Below are 22,885 nucleotides of genomic sequence, written 5' to 3'. Positions count from 1 at the left end.
AAAGAATTCCAGTAACTCAAGGTAACAACCATGCAGATGCAGATGCCAGACGAGCGGCACTGGGAGAGCGGGAGTCTGAGACCCCTGTGAAACCTCTATTGGGGAAAAGGGAGAATTCAGGTTGAGGCCTTTAATAGATGTTTAATAGTGGTTAGAACAAATGTGTAAAGAATGTGGGGTTGTATAATGATGGGATGTGGGCTGGCACATACCCAAGTGTATGACAAAGATGATCCTGTGGTACGGACTGCCCTGCCCCTTGGATACTGATCTAGGGGCATACTACACTGGGAAGGTGTGCCAGGCTGTAATTGCCTCACTAGGGGTAAGTTGGAAGTCACATTGCCCCCATCACCCACAGTCTGAAAGACCAACTAAGGAAATATCAACTGAAGGAACACCGTGGGTAGATGCTCTACCTGCAGTCCTGTGCAGTTTGCGGGCTGGAGCAAACGGAACTGTGAGACCGAGCCCATTTGAGATCATCACGGGCAGCCAAAGAAACACCCTGGAGGCCAAGTTTGGCTAACGCACTGATGAATTTACTAACTCTCTATTAAAGTATTGTAGGTTTGTTAACTGAAGCGGTGCACAGGGCTCATGAACAGGTGCCGGACGCTTGGGGACCTCCAGTAGAGGGGAGACATGACCGGATACCTGGCAAATGGGTGTAGGTGAAGAAGAGATACCCTGCCAGACGTTGCAATCCTGCTGGGAGGGACCATATCAAGTGCCACTAACTACTGATTGTGCCATCTGAGTGACAGGATGAGATCGCTGGATCCGCGCATCGCACTTTCACCGACCCACGGCACCAGAGACTGAGCGAACAGAAAGAAGGATGTTGTTACCGTTTCTGTGTCTGATGCTTCCTAAGACCAACAGTGTGCTTGTTAGGCCTGAGGAGCATTACTGGGGATATGGTATCACTACATTCCGGGTGTTGGCATATCTATCAGCCAAAAAATTATAATCGGAGTTGGGTCAATATTGCTATTCCAGGATCCTGACGATTCCACATGGCTGAGGTCTGCGTTTGGGTCCTGGGGTAGGACTTTATGTATTTGTAGGATTAGGATTGTTTTATGTGTATAATTGTAACTATCACTTGTACAAAAACATCAATAACATCTTGTTGTAACCGTGGAACGCACAATGTCATGGTAATGCATGCCTGTACATCTAAAAAGGAAAGATCTGCCCTGACATTGTATGTGTAAAATAGGCAGTCCTGACGTATGCCATACTTTATAAGGGGGGAATGAAGTAAGAGACAAGATGTAAAAAGGGTTAACTTAAGTCAGTTCTGCCTGAAAATTAGACTTCTAAGCAACAGGGGTTTATGGCAGGAAAGGGGGTTAACTGATAAGGATTCCAGATGCAAGCTAGGAACCCCCCTGGGTGTAATCTTAAACTGACCATTTGGCCAGGACCTCGTAAACTGGCCAAATACCATGACCCCCTCCCCTTACCATAACACCGAATGACTTCTGAAGCAGCAAGCAAGGACTATATACAGATGCAGCCATTCAAAATGCGCGGGCGATACCGCATTATTTTCCGGTACGCTGTACGCAGTCTACCGCAAGTTACCGGTAAATACCGCAAGTTACCGGTAAATACCGCTAGCAAAATAATAGTATCCGGAATTTCCGCAAGGTGGAGCTAATAAAGCTCAACCTCTCATGTTTGAGCTGTAGCCATCAAAGTCTTTAACGAAGATATTACTAATAGTATTAATAATAAATGACCTTGGACAAGCTGTAAACTCAAAGTATTGCCCTGGTCCACATTCTTTTTTTCATTGACAGTCTTTGTAAAAGTAACACCACAGCATTTCGCAATCACGCATTTGTTTCCAATCATGCAAAGTACAGTAATTTTTGAGAATCGATTCACCATGCCTTACACATGCTCATAAAAGAGATTGATTTAGGAACATAAACATATTACCGTATGCAAACTGTACTGTATACAGTATGTATATGTATATTTAATGTCTTAACTGTGCCCGTTTAAGTATTGAATATTTATATGGAATTTTACCATTGAAGGGAAATCTTAGTGCCTGAGCATAAAAAGAATAGGAGCATACTGCAACGCGTGTGAAGGCCATAAACGATATTAATTTTGGAACATAAACATACAGTATATGGCTGGTCTCGGTACTTTAAAGAAAACATACACGAAACATGCTTTCATTATGACCAGAATCGGTCTTGAGATATTTTTAACTTGATTTACAGTATTTGAGAGGTATGTCTTGACACCGATACTACGTACTGTAAGTACTGCTCACGTACTGTATATGTTTCTAGGTTTATATTATGCATTTCATACGGTCAAATTACTTTTGAGCAACTGATAAGAAGCGCGAAACGGTATGCCCAGGGCGTTTTAGTTTCGTTTTGTGCGGGGGCTGCTTTAACTATATCGCCGTGGATTGATTAGAGATATCAAGTACATACAAGTCATTTTTTAAATGTTGTAGTTTGTCTTGTAAAAATGTTACGAGAACATCATCTGTCAACAATTACACAGGTTCTGTTTCCATATTGCGGATTTTGGTTACGTAATATTATTTTCTAATTTAACGTTGTGAATATATGATTTGGGCAAACAGAGCCGCAAAGAAGTACATTATGGGTTGTTGTTTTTTTTTGCAGTTCTATCTAGAACAAGCGATGCTTAAACCTTTGTCTGATTCTTGTGAAACTATCCACACGACAGTTACCCATAGTAGGAGTTGACTTCAGTGATGTCACTGATGGGATGTTTCTAAAAATCCATCCTCTGTAAAACGTCTTCTCTAGTTGTCCTGCATATGTATTCGCTAATGAAGCTGTGTGTTCTGAGCCTGGATCTCTACATTTCTGTATGAACCAGCTTAGAAGGCTAAAGACAGCTTGTGTTTAAATTGAGTGTAAGGTAATTTATGCTTCTAAAGTCATGGTCAGCATTTATTATTGTACTGTGCTGTAAACTTGTTCTGTGCCTAGTCACATTATTTTATAGCGTTTTTATAGCGTTATCAAATCTGGTGGCGCTGTATGTTAGTTTCCTGACTCCCATGTCACATGGTCTGTGATTGAATCCCATGGAACTACTGTACAGTATCACTTTATTTTTTAACAAACATTTCTTTGAAAAAATGAAATGTTTCCCTTGGTCATTGATTAAATAAAACCTCACTCGCACCAAACAAATTTATATTTCTAAATATCACAACATGATCGAATTTAAGTCTTTTAAATAACAATGAATAGTCACCTATGCGTTACAAAATAAACATTTATATTGATTTGAATTGTTTAAATATATGTGTTTAAAGGCGATATACGGTATAAAAGCGTTGATTCTTATGGAGTGTGTTCCACCGGGGATTCAAAAAATTTATTTTTTTTAATCGCGTATCTAAGGAAAATTGCAGTATAACTTTGTTAATGCACAAACAGTGGCATGTTACATTATAATTTGGGTGTCTCCCCTTGCCAGAAAGCTCTAAATTGCATTTTGAGTGCGGTTTTTGACTTTTTCTAAATTGCAACCCATAAATAAAGCTGATAAAGCTTAGACTAACTGTATTCTAAACTGTATTACAACGTAAATTGCAAAAATGCACTTGGAATCTTTCCAAGCCCTCCTACGAAAATTATTTAAACTGCGACACTGATCATTCATCTCTAAATAAACTTTATTTTATATAGCGTTTTAGGCGAATAGGTAATTAGATTGCTCATAAACCTAATCGCTTTTTCTACATAAACACAGCGTGATTGCTCTCTGAAAATGCTTTTCCTTTATATTTAGGCTCAGATTTCAACTATAGATCGCATTATTATAAACTTTCTTGGAAAAATGTATTTTATGTCAACCATGTTTGCTATTAATTCATTTAGTGCTAAAATACGTTCATTGTCTTCCAATCGAGTCGAGTTGACATTAGAAGCTTGCCACTCCCGGACTGTTACACCAACGCATTAGCATGTTAAAGCGACTTAATTGAGGTGCCCAGCTACCAGTTAACACTGTACTTCCTACTTTAAAAATACTTGTGAAACCGGTTTAATTCGTCACAGCCAGCACTCCTGCAGAGAGGGGGTTGTACTCATAAAGTAGAAGCAGGCGAGATTTCCAGCGAAAGACACCTCCCCCCCCCCCACCTCAAAAACCCAGTAAGCAGTAAGGCTTTATGTTGAAAATTGAGGTGGATTTTGTTTATGATAAAGAGGAGGAACTGGGATGGGAGGAGGGTTTGGTTTTGCATAAGGGGTGGGATTATGATAATTGGAGGAATTTGCGAGAGTATAATGGTTTGATATATTTGATTTTGTATTGTGGTCGTTATCTATGTTTTTGATTGGTATTATGTTTATATGGTTGTTTTTGTTGGTTGGTTGTTATTATGGTTATTAATAATACGATCTATAGTTGAAATCTGAGCCTAAATAAAAAGAAAAAGCAAGTGATTAGGTTTATGAGCAATCTAATTACTTATTCGTTTAAAACACTATATAAAATAAAGTTTATTATTAATTTGCTGGACAGAGCGGTGAACATTATTATACATAAGACAAAGATAACGATCCTGATCAGTTTAGAAATCTGTGTACGCTGTAAGGTTTTTACTTCTTAAACTTTTAAAATACACGTTTCGAATAGAAAGAAATCCTCTTCCTGGTACAGTCGCATGAAGAGACAGGCGAAACAGCCCTACACAGCCCTGTCGCAGTACACGAATATAATCATATCGTTATTAAATTCTTTAGATACGCGATTCCATATTATATTAGCAGAAAAGCTTAAACTACCACTTTTTCACACGCTATTTCACATGTTAGTTAAATTTAATTTATTTATATATTATATATTTATATCTCTGACCAAGGGAAACGTCTCATTTTTTCAAAGAAATGTTTGTTCACAACGGCGACTGTCAGAAGATAGGACACAGCGGCTCAGGCACCCGCTGAATGGAAAAGGGGCACTTTAATGTTCTGTATGGCTAATACTAAAGCCAATACTAATATTCAATACTTTAATATCCTTTTCTGTATGTTTAACAATAGTGGGTACTGGCCTAATTCGTCCCTGCTCCCGTTGTTAGGTGTTAATGTGTTGTTAAGTGTGAATTTGTAGCTGTTTCCCTGGGGTCTGGCTTTTTTTCTGGAAAACCATAACTGGTCTTGTCCAGATTGACTGTCGGCGCCCAGGTCTGACAGTGCTGCTCCAGCAGTGCCAGGTTCTGGCGCAGCCTCTGTTCTGTGGGCGACAGCGGGACCAGGTCGTCTGCACAGAGCAGGAACTCGATTTCCATAATTAATGCAGATCAGTAAATCAAGGGACAAAACAATTATTGCACCCGGGTCCTCAATGAGCTTTGACGTGCTAATGCGTTGGTTTAACAGTCCGGGTGTGGCAAGCCTCTAATGTCTCCCGACTTTGAAAACCAAGTAATAACTTAACTATATGTGCAAACGTTTCATATGTTGCTGTTGTGGATGCCTGTGGAGTGTATCTTATTTGCCGCGCGCCCTCCCCCCCTCTTTCCCTCAATTCAATTCAATTCAAGGTGTTTTATTAGCATGGCAGATGGGTTCAATCAGTGTTGGGTATTTACTTTGCTTTGAGATTCCACTTTTAAAGGTGATATATAAATTTTTGACTAAAATAAATTGATATCTTTGTCTTCTAAGCTCTCTGTGTACAGTGGAGCCTCCTGTCCAGCCAGCACATGTCCACAGACATTCACAACAGTGACATATCATAAAACGTTTGCACATATAGTGTGCAAAAATGCACTTTATTTACTAAAAATAACACAGAGATACTGTATCAATTTATGTTGCATTAGCCTGATTATGATTAAAAAAACACATATAATTAAACACGCGTTTGCGATTTAAATCAAAACACGATTTAAATCAATATAAATGTTTATATTGTATCGCATACTGTCCAGCCTCCATTCCTCTATAAAAATTTACTCTATTACACACACACACAATAGAAGCAGGAAGCAGAAGCAGGGACCGTTGTCAGAAGGGAAGAAGGTGACTATTCATTGTTATCAAAAATGACTTGGAATCGATCATGTTGCAATATTTTGAAATATAAAAGTCAATTGATTGTCCATAATATCGCTATTCTATTTTTTCGAAGAAATGTTTGTTAAAAGAAAAGTCCAGCACCAGCTGGATTTGAACACACAACCTGCAAGTTGTTAATCAGGCACGTAGACCAGTAGGCTACAAGACAACTCGCATGAACAGGGAGGCGAAACAGCCCTACACAGCCCTGTCGCAGTACACGACTATAATCATATCGTTATTAAATTCTTTAGATACACGATTCCATATTATATTAGCAGAAAAGCTTAAAACTACCACTTTTTCACACGCTATTTCACATGCTAGTTAAATACTTCGATGCTTGAAATGTTTAGGGAGAAATGGAATACTGGTGTGTATTTTTTCTTTAAAGTACCAAGACCAGCCATATACTGTATGTTTATGTTCCAAAATTAATATCGTTTATGGCCTTCACACGCGTTACAGTATGCTCCTATTCTTTTTATGCTCAGCTACTAAGATTTCCTTTCAGTGGTAAAATTCAATATCTACAACGGGCACAGCAAAGACGTTTACTGTAAGTCTTTCTTCGACAGACCAACGGACCACGAGTGCCCCTGTCGGTCAACCAATCACGTGCTGCGGTGCCTCGCGTCATCTTGCATCACAATGCGCGACGCCACCTGAAGTACGTGTCTGTAACGCGCACTTTGAATGGCTGCATCTGTAACCTAAAAGTTTGTACCGGCACATCGAACAATACTTCGGTTTTGTTGTTTCTTGCGGGAAACAAGACTTCAGCTTCATTGTTCCTTGCATGCAATAAACTCATCTGTTTTACTTCATCTCGGGATCAAGAACCTTATTCTTTCTGTTACAACAGTATGTTCCATATTGTTAAAAATAAGTCACCTTTCCAATCTATAAGTATATAAATCTTTTCTAGTCTTATCTCCAATCAAGGTTTTCCATAATTTAAAGAATGTAGTTCTTCCCCAATCACCTTGCTAAGATTGCTAAGTTATCTTACATGTATTATTATTACAGGCACGTTTTATCACAGGGTGTTGCGCAAAATGTTTGGACAAATGAAAACTCAATTAGATAAGGAGAGATAGTACCACAGTTTCTTTTACACCATGGGTAGACAGTGGAGAGAACTAAGCACTGTGGCCAAAGCTGAATTGAATCTTCTACACTTAATATATATTGAAATGTTTAAGGCACTGATAATTTCAGTATTACAAAATATGTCCCTACTGCACATCTTAAGAAGAGACTTCAAATATTCCTCTGTAGAACTGTATTCTATAGAACGTTCATATGAATTCTTTAGATCTTTTTGTTTTAGCAAAGAATTGATCAATATGAGATGAAACATAAACTGTTGTCACCAATCTTTATAGTAATATTACAGTACACTGTATGTCCAAATTGATAGATGTTTGAAAATGATTTTAACTGTACTACTATGAAATAAGTCTGCTGGTCTTACAATTCTTGCTTCATTCTTCAAAGTGAAGTCTGTTAAACTTGAATTAATGTCAGTTTAGAAAACATTGAAAGAGGGTACGAAGCTAAAATCCTTCAGTACTGTACAGTATTGAAGTTATAGTTAATACTTTTGCAGATGTTATAGATCAGCTGGTTTTCTTTTCCTTCATTGGGCAGTTTAAAATATTGCAAATATAATAATAGTTCAGGTGGGTAGCTGCATAAGCATGCGTAGGCTGCAAAGGAACAAGTAATAGGTTTATTCCATGCTGAAAAAAGAAGAAAGAAAACACAACGTTTCGGCCGTGGAGCCTTCTTCAGGTGTGAGAAAGACAGGGCAGTAAGCAAAGGCAATGTAGCGAGAGAACAAAAGCTGGGAGAGAGGAGGAGCGAGGTGCGGGAGCAGGGGACAGAAAGAGAGGCCAGTCAGGAGGTGTGAAGTCAGGATAGGTGAAGAGAAGTGTGAAATGAAACCTACAACGAATAGAGAGAATTTAGAAGAAAAGTAGTCTGTCGTTAAGAGAAGGGGGAAGGTGTGATCCTAAAGTAGCTGCAGGATAATTTTGGTTTCTGTAGTCTTTCTGATGTATGAGTTTGGAAAACCGTCTTTGAGAACAGACGGCGAGATTAGAGTGGTCATGGCCGTCGGAGGCGAAATGAGAAACAATGGGCTTGGAGAGATCTTTAATCTTCACAGCCCTAACATGTTCTCTGAAGTGGTCTCCTTCCTGTTTCTCCAATGTAGATGGCTGGGCATTTACTGCAAGAGATACAGTAAATAAGGTTGCTGGAGGTATAAGATGCCATCTGGGAGATACGAAATTGTCCTGAGGGGCCTTGAATGAGTGTGGTATTAGATGTGTACTTGCAGGTGATACAGCGAGCTCTTTTGCAAGGGAAAGTGATGTAATATAATATTATTATAATATAGAAAATATAGAATATAGTAAATAGAAATATAGAAAAAATATAGAATATATTATAATATATTATCACAGTGGTTAACATTGTTGCCTCACAGTGCTGAGGCCCTGGGTTAAGTTCCAGACCTGAGCCACTATCTACTTGGAGTTTGATCTCCCCATGTTCACGTGACTTTTCGTCCAGGTCCTCCGGTTTCCTCCTGCAGTCCAAAGACATACTGGTACTTGTAGGTGAATTAGCTCCTGGAAAAATTGGCCCTGGTATCAATGTGTGCGTCTGTGTCTCTGTGTACCCTGCTGTGGACTGGTGTCCCATCCAGGGCGTACCCAGCCTTGCGCCCATTGCTTGCCAGGATAGTCTTCATCTCCCCCATGACCCTGAATTTGATGAAGCAGATAGAAAATGGAAAGATGAACAAAAAATATATAGTGCAGATTCTGTGTTTTGTATATTATGGGTGGAGGTAGGTAACAGAAATGTGTTATCATCAGCTCTAGGCACTAGACTAGCAAGCACAAATGAAATACTCACTGTCTCGCTTTTATATGCTTTTGTAAGGTGTCTTGGTTTACCACATATACAGTACAGTTCTGTAATTCTGAGTATAGTCTTTCAGGTGTATAGCTCACACATAGCCCTAAGCATGGTGTACATCATAAAGAACTATTCTACTCCTGTTTCAGGAATGGTTGAACTGACAGTCATTTTTATTTGAAGGAGGTCCTTCTTTGTCTTAATGAACAGACAATTTTTCAATTTCTGGTATTAGAAGATCCTTCAACGTTTAAAAAAACATAGTGTTTGGACAGCACAGAGGTCTTTATAAGGATGTTTATTAAGATTTGATTTTCTTGGACCATAAATAGAAATATCCTTTATACTGTATGTAGTGACCTTCATATCTCCTTCCATGTTTTGTTTTATAACCATTTGCCTTTTATTTCCTTTTAATAAACATATCTGACAGGTTTTATAAAAAACATAGTTTTACTTCTGTGCTGCAATAAACATACTCTAATATGCATAACTGGTGCAGTTCCATTTTTTCCTTTCTTCAAAATCAACATAGATTTCTCCCCTTTCCCCTGATCTTAAGACTATAATAAAATTTATTTGTTTGTTTGTTTATTTGTTTTTCACAGCTAATTGATCAAAGCATCTCATCCTTATTTGGTGCATCCGATTCAAAATTGGATATTGTTGATAACTTTCAGTGCTTACCTAACTTGTGAAGATACTAGAAGTGCCTTTTCAGTACAATGCTGTGCAACTTGTCATACCACTGTACATAAACTTTTCAAATCCCTTCATTCCCTGCTGTTATTAACACTGCTAATGATCTTCTGGCATACTATTTTTACTCTCTTAGATTTCAGTGCTGCATTAATGTTGTTGTTACTTTCAAAACCTCCCCCAAGTTATTTAAATCTTTCATTACTGAGTGTTGATTTATTTTATTTTCCTTGATTGTTTTAGTTCTCAGTCTGGGATGGTTACATTAGCTGCTCCACAGTGCTACATTCTGGAACCTCTGGTTTTCAATACGTGCATGTTTCTCCTAAACGGTATAATACAGAAGTATCTGGAGGATGACGTCAGGGAAGGCACAGCAAGGTAAGGTCGGAATAAGGGGGCGACTGAGGGGGGGAATGCAGGCCAAAGAGTCCAAAGGAAGTCCAAAGGGATAGTAAGGCGCAGTCCAAAATCCAGAAACCGGGAGATCCATCGAAGAAACAGGCGGTTAAAAACAGGAACAGGGAACTGGAACCAGGAACATGAAAGGTTTAAAGCATAACGGGACAAGGGGCTCTGACGCCGTGATGAAGCTTGTGCCCTCGGGCCACTCCTGTGCCCGGTGGTAGGCGGGCTTCCGGGCATCCGTCTTCCAAAGCTGAGCCATGAACTACGGAGACACCGGGCTTAAATAAGGGAAAGGGAATGAAACACAGCTGACACTAATGAAACTAAGAACAGTACAAGAAAGGTAGGAGCACCCTCTAGAGGAGGGATGACAACTGTGACAAATACTAGACATACAGATGCAGCCATTCAAAATGCGTGAGGTATTTCGCGGCATACCCCGGTGGGCGTGTCACAGTATCACGCGGTATGACGCAGTTAACGTGGTGTCACGTGGTTAACTATCCGGCGTCGCCTTGTAAAACCGCCAGGGGGAGCTTAACCTCTCATGTACAGCATTTGAGTCTTTAATTTTGAACTGTGTATTACAGCATGTTAATCATCAGTCATTAAAATGTTGGTATATTTTATGAAAGCAAGATTGCTCAGTTGGACAAAAGTACACAACCTACCTTTATCAGAAATATCAAAGCCTTTACTGAAGATATTACTAATAGTATTAATAATGGATGACTTTGGACAAGCTGTATACTCAAAGTATAATTTCTTTAGCACATTTGTACAAGCACTTGGAATCTGTCCAAGCCATACTTTGTCAGGCATTTTGTTTTACTTCAACGGGCATAAAAACTTCCTTGCTTTTAACAGGGCGTTTCATAATTTCTAGCTGCGAAAATGATTTAAAATGCGACACCTATCATTCAACTAGAGCTTAAAATATCACAAGGAAAAATACACACCGGTATTCCATTTCTCCCTAAACATTGTAAGCTTCGAAGTCTTTAACTAACGTGATACCGGAGTCAACAAGCATACTTTTAGAATTTGATTAAAAGGGAATATAATATGGAATTGCGTATCTCAAGAATTTAATAACGGTATGATTATATCCGTGTACTGCGGCAGGGATGTGTAGGGCTGTTTCGCCTGCCTGATCATGCGAGCTCTCTTGTAGCCTACTGGTCTAGGTGCGTGACTATCAACTGGCAGGTTGTGTGTTCGAATCCAGCTGGTGCTGGACTCTTATTTTAACAAACATTTCTTCGAAAAAATAGGTAAGCGATATTATGGACAATCAGTTGACTTTTATATTTCAAAATATCGCAACATGATCGATATTTGCGATATTTTGAACATATCTTCCCTTCTGACAGCGGTTCCTGCTTCTATTGTGTGTGTGTGCAACAGTAAATTTTTATAGAGAAATGGAGGCTGGACAGTATGCGTTACAATATAAACATTTATATTGATTTAAATCGTGTTCTGATTTAAATCGCAAACGCGTGTTTAATTATGTGTTTTTAATCATAATCAGGCTAATGCATTTCTACATTTTCTGTATGAACCAGCTTAGAGGTTCATACAGAAAGACAGCTTGTGTTTAAATTGAGTGTAAGGTAATTTATGCTTCTAAAGTCATGGTCAGTATTATTGTACTGTGCTGTACTGTGTCACATTATTTTATAGCGTTTTTATTGCGTTATTAAATCCGGTGGCGCTGTGTTAGTTTCCTGACTCACATTATTTAAACTACCACACTGATCATTCATCTCTAAATAAACTTTATTTTATATAGCGTTTTAAGCGATTAGGTAATTAGATTGCTTATAAACCTAATCGCTTTTTCTACATAAACACAGCGTGATTGCTCTCTGAAAATGCTTTTCCTTTATTTTTAAAGTAGGCTCAGATTTCAACTATAGATCGTATTATTATAAACTTTCTTGGAAAAATGTATTTTATGTAAACCATGTTTGCTATTAATTCATTTAGGGCTAAAATACGTTCATTGTCTTCCAATCGAGTTGAGTTGACATTGGAAGCCTGCCACACCCGGACTGTTAAACCAACGCATTAGCACGTCAAAGCCCATTGAGCCAGTATTGGCTTTAGTATCCCCCCCTTCTCCCCTCAATTCAATTCAATTCAAGGTGTTTTATTTGCATGACAGATGGGTACAAGCAGTGTTGGGTATGTATATTGTAACGCTTACAGCAGACAGGCACTGTGTAGGAGCCGACGCACCAGAGCAGCGCCTGCATTTATAACTTAGTTTTTAAAATTAGTCAAGCAATACGAAGCATCTCCTTTTACTTAGTGCCTGAGCATACTGCAACGCGTGTGAAGCCCATAAACGATATTAATTTTGGAACTTAAACATACAGTATATGGCTGGTCTCGGTACTTTAAAGAAAACATACACACCAGTATTCCATTTCTCCCTAAACATTTTAAGCATCGAAGTCTTTAACTAACGCGATACCGGAGTCAACAAGCATACTTTTAGAATTTGATTAAAAGGGAATATAATATGGAATCGCGTATCTCCAGAATTTAAAGACCAGACAATCGCAAACTCGTTTTCAATAAAATTATTTTATTCATTCAGCAGTTTGTGAGAGGGACATCCAGCAGGGAGAGACACACACACCGGTTTTCATTGACAACATTGTTTTTTTTTCAATTCCTCTTGTCTAACAGGAATGTTTTGTTTGTGGACAGACTGTTAGACAAGAGGAAAAGACCGCCTCCTCCTACGAAGCATTTCGTTGATCCGATCACGAATTCTTTTCCAGTCGTACGCAGCAAGGGTTGAGAATCTCCGATTCACCATCGTACTAATGGTTTCCCGGAGATTGCAAGGCAAGGCACTTTTGCCTCTGGACCCATCGAAATTTACAGACGTGGTCCACCCCCAGTAAATTTCAAAAGTCACAAGATTTCGAAACACGAGGGCGGCGTAGCGGTCGGCTCTTGCTTTCCCGTCTATGCTGATGCACTGCAAGTACAACCCCCCCTCCATCTCCTGGGTGATGGGTAGCAGTTGGACATCTGGGAGAATTATTCGTCCCACTGGCATCTGTGAATTCCGCTGTGCTTCCTGGGGGGAGATAGCCGGCGGGGACAGCATCAACAGAGTCCTGCGCGGTGGTGAACTGAGAGGCCGGGATGGAGTGTCCTGAGGCGGTGTGTGCTCTGCGGGGGGCAGAGCTTCCGCCAGGCATTGCAACCTGCGCGGCGGGGAGAGGCACTTTTCAGGAGACAGCTGCTCAACTGTTTGACTGCTGGAACATACTGTCTCCTTCCTCTGCATTTTCAGGAGTGTCTCTAGCCTCCCAGTCCTCCCCAGTAATGCATCGTACTGCTCCCGCTGCTGCCGAAATGTCTCCATACAGGTGCTGCTTCTACAGGTTGGCACCCTGGCCAGTGGCCGAGAGCAGAGACCCACGGCCTGTGGCAAAATAACATAATTCATGTAAGAAATAAAGTCACACAGTAGTATTCATCAGTCGCGGAACAGAAGTCAAAATAAACTTTTCTTTTTTTCCGTCTTACCGCTTTCTTTTTTACTGTCCTTGTGGTAGATCGTTTCGCCCGTGCGGTGTTTTCTTGAAGAACAGGCTACGAAGAAATAATTATAATTGAATTTAAAATTCAAAACGGCAATAATACCTTGTAATATGCGCTGTAATCGCATATTTCAGATGAAGTCTGCTGTATTTGCTTACCCTTCACTCTTTGGAAGCTGGGGCGGCAGAAGCACCTCGTCTCTTCCCGTAAAAGGTCTTGGTCTCCATACTGTACTATGGTCGCTGTAGTGCAGGTTCGCAGTTTTTTTTTTTGCGATGGGAGCTCACCCAATCCCTTGGTGTCTTTTATGCTATATTCACCTGTACGGCTAGAGTGTGTTCATTGTCTTCCAATGAAAGGCGGGTGCCTTTTGCCGAAGTCGGGAGACATTGGGGGCTTGCCACACCCGGACTGTTAAACCAACGCATTAGCACGTCAAAGCGCATTGAGGACCCGGGCGCAATAGTTGTTTTGTCCCTTGATTTACTGATCTGCATTAATTAAATCTTGTCAGTCAGGTCTTTTTTTCTCTATTTCAATTGTCGTTTACACATGCACGACTTTAAAAGCTAGCAAGACAGGTTTCGATTCACATTAGCTGGCGAGCCTTGTTAAAAAAAACAATGACAATGTAACATGCCACTGTTTGTTCATGAACAAAGTTATACTGAGACTTCCTTAGATACGCGATTAAAAAATAAATAAAAATTTGAATCTCCTGCGGAACACATTCCATAAGAATCAGCGGTTCTACAACATATATCGCCTTTAAAGGTGGCTTCTCAAAACGCTTTACGGGATAAAAACAACCAGAACAGCAGCAACAACAATATTGTATTTCATTGCACTTTGAAAACCAAGTAATAACTTAACTCAGTACGTGCAAACGTTTTGTATGTTGCTGTCTTGAATGCCTGCGTACCCATAAGTATCTTATTTGCCTTGAGGCCTGTCTACAGTATATTTGTCCCCCTATCTCCCTCAATTCAATTCAACTCAAGGTGTTTTATTTGCATGACAGATGGGTACAATTCTTGTTGGGAATGTATACTTTGATATTTACACCCGGCGCGTCACCGAGGGAGCGTCTGCATTTATAACTTAGTTTTTAAAATTAGTCAAGCAATATGAAGCATCTCCTTTAGCTTTTAAGTCCCTTACGGTTTTTTCGTATTATATTCCCTATTAATCAAACTCTAAGAGTATGTATCGGCTTGTCAGTCAGGTCTTTTTTTCTCTTTTTCAATTGTCGTTTACACATGCACGACTTTAAAAGCTAGCAAGACAGGTTTCGATTCACATTAGCTGGCGAGCCTTGTTAAAAAAAACAATGACAATGTAACATGCCACTGTTTGTTCATGAACAAAGTTATACTGAGACTTCCTTAGATACGCGATTAAAAAATAAATAAAAATTTGAATCTCCTGCGGAACACATTCCATAAGAATCAGCGGTTCTACAACATATATCGCCTTTAAAGGTGGCTTCTCAAAACGCTTTACGGGATAAAAACAACCAGAACAGCAGCAACAACAATATTGTATTTCATTGCACTTTGAAAATTGCATTTGAGCACGGTTTTTGACTTTCTTAAAATTGCATTTTGGGCGCGGACAGCACATACAAGGGTTAATGAACTGCGCCAAGAAATTTAAAATAGTTTTCTTTAGGTGTGAGGGTAGGAGTGGACCGCAGCAGGCATAATCAGCAAACCAGGAAAACAAAGAACAGGACAGGTGAGATGTGTAGCCAGAAAGCGAGTGATCAGAAAAAGGAAATGGATTTGTCAACTGATTGTCCATAATATCGCTTACCTATTTTTTCGAAGAAATGTTTGTTAAAATAAAAGTCCAGCACCAGCTGGATTCGAACACACAACCTGCCAGTTGGTAGTCACGCACCTAGACCAGTAGGCTACAAGAGAGCTCGCATGATCAGGCAGGCGAAACAGCCCTACACAGCCCTGCCGCAGTACACGGATATAATCATACCGTTATTAAATTCTTGAGATACGCGATTCCATATTATATTCCCTTTTAATCAAATTCTAAAAGTATGCTTGTTGACTCCGGTATCACGTTAGTTAAAGACTTCGAAGCTTACAATGTTTAGGGAGAAATGGAATACCGGTGTGTATTTTTTTCTTTAAAGTACCAAGACCAGCTATATACTGTATGTTTATTTTCCAAAATTAATATCGTTTATGGCCTTCACACGCGTTACAGTATGCTCCTATTCTTTTTATGCTCAGCTACTAAGATTTCCCTTCAGTGGTAAAATTCAATATCTACAACGGGCACAGTAAAGACGTTTACAGTAAGTCTTTCTACGACAGACCAACGGACCACAAGTGCCCCTGTCGGTCAACCAATCACGCACCGCGGTATCCCGTGTCATCATACCTGCGGTATCTGTACCGCGGTGTCTGTACCGCGCACTTTGAATGGCTGCATCTGTACATGGTCTTTCATACCATTTCTATACATATGATACTCAAAACTATGTTGGTACTAAACTTGACATGAGGTGTATGTTTAGTGCTCTTTGATTTGATCCTCGCTTACCTGATTCTAGTTTACACTATGTTTTTCCACTGTTCGCACTCAAAGCCTTCTGTATTACCACAAAGTTTTGGAACACGTCTAATCCTGTTGGGTGTTTCAGAGTCTAGTCAAACAAATTAATTGATTATGAATGCTTATTTTGTGATTACTTTTTTATATCTGCTTTTCTTTTTTTTGCCTTTGAGTTTAATTTGTATAGTGTACATTTTATGTGCTGTAATATTTGCTTGTGCTATACAAAGATCTTATTATACTTTTAATAGAGTATAAAATAAAACTATTAATATCTTAAGTTGCTAACCAGACATTGTTAAAAAAATGTTCTATTTTTTTACTGGTAGATATCCTACAAGTTGAAATAACACTGGCCAATGATTTTACCATTTAACATTTTACAGTGGTTGTATTTAGTATTTAAAAATAGCTTACAAAAGAGACTTTATTTTTCTTTCTGCACAATCTCAGAAAGAAGCACTGGTTTATTGCAATGAACAATAAAAGAACTGCTATGCAACATACAGAATAATATCTCCCGCTGTGTAGTATAAAATTACAAGCGGATGTTCAGCACACTTCAGGTCAAAAGTTCAATAAGATAAATCTATCACAAAGTGTCAACCCACCATGGCAGTATACATACAGATCAATGTTATATTGCTCATCAGCGGAAACAATGTATTGATCAGGATTAATTACAAAAAACTCTTAAAATACATTTAAAAAGGCAAAATAAATACAAAGAAATAAAAAAAAACTACAATAACTATTCCTGGAGTTTCCTAAAACATTGAAAGAACTGTACATAAAATTTAAAATTAATTTGCAAATAATGCCATACCCATCTATCTGTGTATAGACAGATGTTAAAATTATTCTTATTCAATATATAAAGGACTTTTCTGCAGCGTTTATAACACTATTAAGTAAAAATAGGACATTTATAAACCTATATATATGTACAGTTTATCTTGTGAAAGCTGATTTTTTTCACAATTTAAAAAATCTATTTTATTTTCAGTTCAAATGACATTTGCTTGTGGTTTATTTAACTATATATACTGTACAGAATTTCAAATATCATAAGCAGATGAGAAAGGTTACATAGAGGCCATGTGGCTAATCTAACTTTTTTGATCGCTTATAGTTAATTGATTCTGCCTTTTCTTGAAAAAAAGTCAGGTTATCAGCTTCAGCAACTTGGGTAGGTAGTTTATTCCAGACCCTTGTGTATAAAATTGCCTTTTTATAGTTTCAACATACTTTGGTTACCCATGGTTTTCACTTGGGTCAAGTTCCTTTGTCATCTTCTCTATTAAAGACAAAAATATTTCAATTTTTTTCCTACATTCCTACCTTTGTCAGTGTAGAACAGAGGTTCCCAACCTATTACAGGTCGTGGCCCACATGACCGACCATAAAAACTTCCGTGGCCCATACAAGGACCAGGCTGTCCTCACCGTTTTGAAATGGGCTCGCTTTATACCTCAGCAGTAGCCTAGTCAACACTGGTAATCAGAAAATACGCATATACAGTACAAGCTACAAACATGGCTTTACAAAGACCATTTATTGATTACAGAAGGAGTCCAGTCAGCACTTCACAAAAAATAAATTAATTAAAATAAAAATAAAAGAATATTTAAAAACTAAGGCACCAGTACAGCTCTTTTTTTAATGATATCTCACATACTTAATGCTAGCCTTGTCAAAAACAAAACTGAACAGGCAGAATCAAAACGAACTGAAGATTTTTCCAGAAGTGCGGGGTAGCCGGTTTGTGCCAATGAACTTATGAAGACGTTGAGAAAAAATATGCACAATAACTATCAGAACAATTACTCAATAGCCTACAGCCAGCCTGGCAGTAAACTCGCGCACCTTCTTTACGGCTAGCTTAGTGAGAGGGCTGGTGCTGTTTGACAGAAACCAAATGTTGGGCTGCAGAGAAGAAAGCTGCAAGTGGAGGTCTGTGTCAACATCAAGATTATTCCTATATTTGCCACCAGCGCAGAAAATACAGTTTCACAAAGATATGTTGTCAGAAACGGCATCAAAAATCTCACAGTTTTGTCTGAAAGATCAGGATACTCCGAAGTAACATGAAGCCAAAAATTGGTTAAGAATTTCTGTGAAAAAATCAATTTTAAAGCACTGTCACAGCATAGCTCCACAAGGCTGTCTTGCTCCTTTGTGCTCAAACTTGCGAGAGCCTCTTCGCTTAAATTTACAAAAGGATTTTCAATCCAGCTGAACCGAACATCTGGAGCCGGGAAGTAGTCACGTAGTTGGGTCCTCAAACTTTGCATGTGCTCTGTAATTAACTTTGTGACAGAGGCTGGTAGCTGCATTTGTTCTTTCATAAGAAAATCTGACTCATTTTCAAACGAGTCGTAGTTTCACCGGTCGATACATTTGGCCCACATTTCCAGTTTATTTCTATTTTATTTTGGACATGAAAAATCATCACTGCTTTACCTTGAAGACCAAGGCTGAATCCATTTAAGTGACTGAAAATGTCCGCAAGATAAGCCAATTTAGCGAGCTGCTCAAAATCATTGAAACGATTTGAGAGCTCAAATTTTGAGTCGGATAAAAATATTCTTACTTCATCATGCAACTCAAAAAGCCAAGTAAGCACCTTGCCCCGAGAAAGCCATCGTACCTCGATGTGGAAAAGAAGCTGAACATGATCACTACCCATTTCTTCACATAGCACTCGAAATAAGCATGACTGTACAGGTCTGGTCTTTATGAAGTTGGCTATTTTAACTGCTTCATCAAAAACAGTCTTAAGATCTGCTGACATTTTTTTGGCAGCCAATGCTTCCCTATGTAAACTGCAGTGTACAGATGTCACAAGCAGTGCAATAGCTTTCACACGCGTAATGAGCCCGTTGTGTTGCCCCGTCATTACTCGGGCTCCATCAGTACTCACTCCCACACATTTTGACCATTCTATCCATTTTGACACAATAAACGCATTCAAAACATCAAAAATGGCTTCTTCAGTTGAATGTGTAAGTAAAGGCTTACAGAAGAGAAAGTCTTTGTGTACTTCTCCATTATGTTCATACCTAACATACACAAGGAGGTTGGAAAGGTTTGCAATATCTGTAGATTTGTCCAGTTGCAGAGCATAAAAGCAGCTCTCTCGCACTCTTTGCAGCAGCTGCTGAGTTACATTATGTGCCATCTCATTAATTCTTCGTTCAACAGTGCTGTCTGAAAGTGATATTAGACTTAGCTGCTTGCGGGCCTTCTCTCCTAACATGACACCAACCATCTCTTTAGCAGCAGGCAAAATCAAATTCTCCCCAATTGTATGAGGCTTTCCAGCCTTTGCTATAAGCTGTGCTACACGGTAGGAAGCTTCAACTGCTTTAGTATTTTCACTTCTCGCACAAGCTGACTCAATAATTTTTTTCTTGCTCTGGTATTCTCTAAATCTGTTTTCAAAATACTCAATAAGTTTGGACACATACTCGTTGTGTTTTGTCTCCAGGTGTCGAAATAATTTGTTTGGCTTTAAAGCCTCATTTAACTTCTGAACAAATAACACACAGCAGCAGCAGCTCATTCTCAGTTCCCATGCATGTAAAGCCAAGAGCCAGGTACTCACTGCTATATTTTCACTTTTTTAGTTTGGGTTTGGATTTTTGGTTATCTGTATGAGACACTGAAGCGGTTTCTTTACTTGTAGATGGGCCTTTACATCTCACCCGAAGGACGGCACCTGTTTACAGTATAGTGTCCTCATCACTATACTGGGGCAGTAGGACACACATGGCCCCCTGCTGGCCCCACTAACACCTCTTCCAGCAGCAACCTTAGTTTTTCTTAGGTCTCCTATCCAGGTACTGACCAGGCTCACGGCTGCTTAACTTCAGTGGGTTGCCAGTTGTGAGTTGCAGAGTGATATGGCTGCTGGCAATTTAGCTAAAAACGGATGTGTTATATTTTACCAAACTATTTAAAAATACATTACCATTATATCTTTAAAATATTTATATTATGTTATTTATATTATATATATTATGTAATATATTTATGACTCTTTTATATTTATGAATTATTTGATGGCCCCCCTGCAGGTTCAAAACCACTGGTGTAGAACATTCCTACAAGACAAACTCAACCCATTTACTTTTTCCAGGAATGATTCCAGAACAGAAAAGTATTTTTTTTTGTAATGCATTTGTAATGTTTAAATTTAAGTCTTACCAGTGCATTATTCAATTGTAATACAGTCAATCAACAAAGTTCTGGTGACATAGAGGAGATGGAGGTAACCAGTTTTTTTTAAACAAATTGAGGTTTTTATAGTAACTTGTTTTTTCTCCCCCTTTTAGAACTCTAAGTGAGTGTAAAATTGATTTTTTTTAGGATTTTGAATAAAAAAAACTCATGGAGTAATTAAAAATACACAAAGACTGCATACTTGTTTAAAGTACAGAATTACAGAGAGTGTTGTAAACAGTGTATACTTCAGCTTGTTTAATACAGCATATAAAATACTGTATAGTACCTGTTTAATGAGAATTAAAATATTGTTGGCAAATACTGTATGATGTCACGGTCTATGACATCATATGGAATGATAAAAACAGAACTATCATTCAGTGAATAATCATTGATCTGCTGTATAACATCCCTTGATTCAAATTGTTTGCATTTAACTTCATGTCCCAACATTTTGCATTTTAATTTCTTTCCAACTGTGCCCTAAAGACGTATATAATGTGTCAACATAATTTTTTAGAGTTTTTTTTTCAAGCTCAGAGTTTTATGTTTTGTGTTTGTAGTTTGTACATGATGCCACAGTGGCTAGCATTTCTGGGACCTTGAGTTTAATTCCTAGGGTGCTATCTGTATGTAATTTGTATGTTCTCCCCATGTTTGCATGGATTTCCTCTCACAGTCCAAAGGTATGCTGGTAGGTTAACTGGCTTGCCCTAGTGTGAGTGTGTGCATGTCCATATCTGTACGGATGACGGATTGGTGTCTGTTTCAGAGTGCATCCTGCTTTGCACCCCTTACTTGGCTGGTTAGGCTACAGTATGTCTCCTTCTGCGACCCTGTACTGGATGAAATGGGTTAGAAATTGGTTGGATATTTTTGTGGTCTTTATGTAACACTGCATGTGTCTACATTAAAACTGTTAAGTGTTTGCCAAGTCTTGGGCTTGTCAAAGTAATTTGGAAATTCTTTTTTCAGCTTCTACAGTGTTTGATAATCCTTCAATGTTGGCATAATGGGTGAACTTGACTATTTTACTAATTATATCAGAATCCAACCCATTGATATGAATTAGAAGTAGCACTGAGGTCTTAATAGAGGTCTGTGTTTTAATTTGCTACAGACATCACCACAATTTTTGCTTTTACCCATTATCTCTATTTATCTATGTCTGTTTTCTATCCAATAACAATGCATGCACTTAATTTCCTGCCTATAGCCTGCAATATACAGTAAGTCTTAATTATTCATTAGAACTTGTCAAACTTTCAGAACAACTAAATATATTTCAGTGTTTATGTGTATGCATAACTGGTGTTGCTCCTTAAATATCTCTAACAAGATAGTTAAGGAAGATCTACCTTTCTAGATCCAATTTTCTGTTCTACTTCTATTTGGATTATTATTCTTTTTGTTCCAAAAAAGTGTTATTGATTCATTCCCTACAGACTAAGTAAATAAACTATACTGTGTAAATATTTAGCTCTACAATTCATGGAGAAGGTCTATATATTTTCAGATTTAGAGAAAAGTCTTTCACAGAGTCTGTGATTAGCCTATTATGGAAATCAACACATGCAGTAAAATTAAGTGAAGCCTGGTTTTAAATTAGTGCATTGTTAACAAGCCTTACCTTCTTTTAAGTGTTATCTGTCATATTAAAAGTGTTCAAGGTTTAAAATGTGGAATTTTTGCCACTAAATTTGATTGACTGTTATCAGCATGCAGAAACTTCACCACAATTTGATACTGTTACTATTACTCTAATTGTATTGTCAAATACATGTAAATACATCTGTGTTCAAGACTCCAACATATGGTACCTTCCAAGGTACATCAGAACTGTTGTCACACTGTCTTCTTCAAGGCACAATGCCTGAAATGTGCTTTCATCTTCTCTTCAGCATGTATTCAGTGATCAGATTGAACAGTATGACACTCAGTTTTGCATTAAATTTCAGAAATATAAAACACAGAGCAATATATGTTTTTTTTATGTAAAGCTCTAGTTGCGTGGAAAAGTTTGTCCACAATATGAAAGTTGGCAGCTATTTTTGGAGGTGTTTTTTCAGGAAATTCTCTGTTCTGATAAGCCTTGTATTTTTTGACAATGGTGGTTTAAGTGAACAGTAGTTCTGTAATATTTGAAGGTTTTGTGAGAAAGATTTTCATTAGCGTGACATTTTTTCACCCCTGAGCATGGGCAGCCATGTCTGTGATGGCTGTTGTCTGCGAATGCCTGCCTGGATGCTGTGAAGGTCACAACTGTCTTTTAGATGACATAGACCTGACATTTGTTGCTTACTCTTCCAGCAGCTGGAGTGTTTACTTCTCCTGTCCAACTTTAAATTTTTCATATTAGATGTGATATTAGCTAATACAAA

The 22,885-nt window shown here is 38.5% G+C and overlaps 1 pseudogene; it reads right to left on the bottom strand.

Annotated features, from left to right (window-relative positions):
* LOC148840822 (zinc finger BED domain-containing protein 5-like) overlaps positions 1-19,855 on the bottom strand; it is an 89,759-nt pseudogene extending 69,904 nt beyond the window's left edge.
* Between the last annotated feature and the right edge of the window lie 3,030 nt (positions 19,856-22,885).

The sequence above is a fragment of the Atractosteus spatula genome, chromosome 1 (assembly GCF_055471065.1).
Source record: "Atractosteus spatula isolate fAtrSpa1 chromosome 1, fAtrSpa1.hap1, whole genome shotgun sequence".
In the NCBI taxonomy this organism is placed as follows: Eukaryota; Metazoa; Chordata; class Actinopteri; order Semionotiformes; family Lepisosteidae; genus Atractosteus; species Atractosteus spatula.
This window is presented reverse-complemented; position numbering and strand designations above follow the sequence as displayed.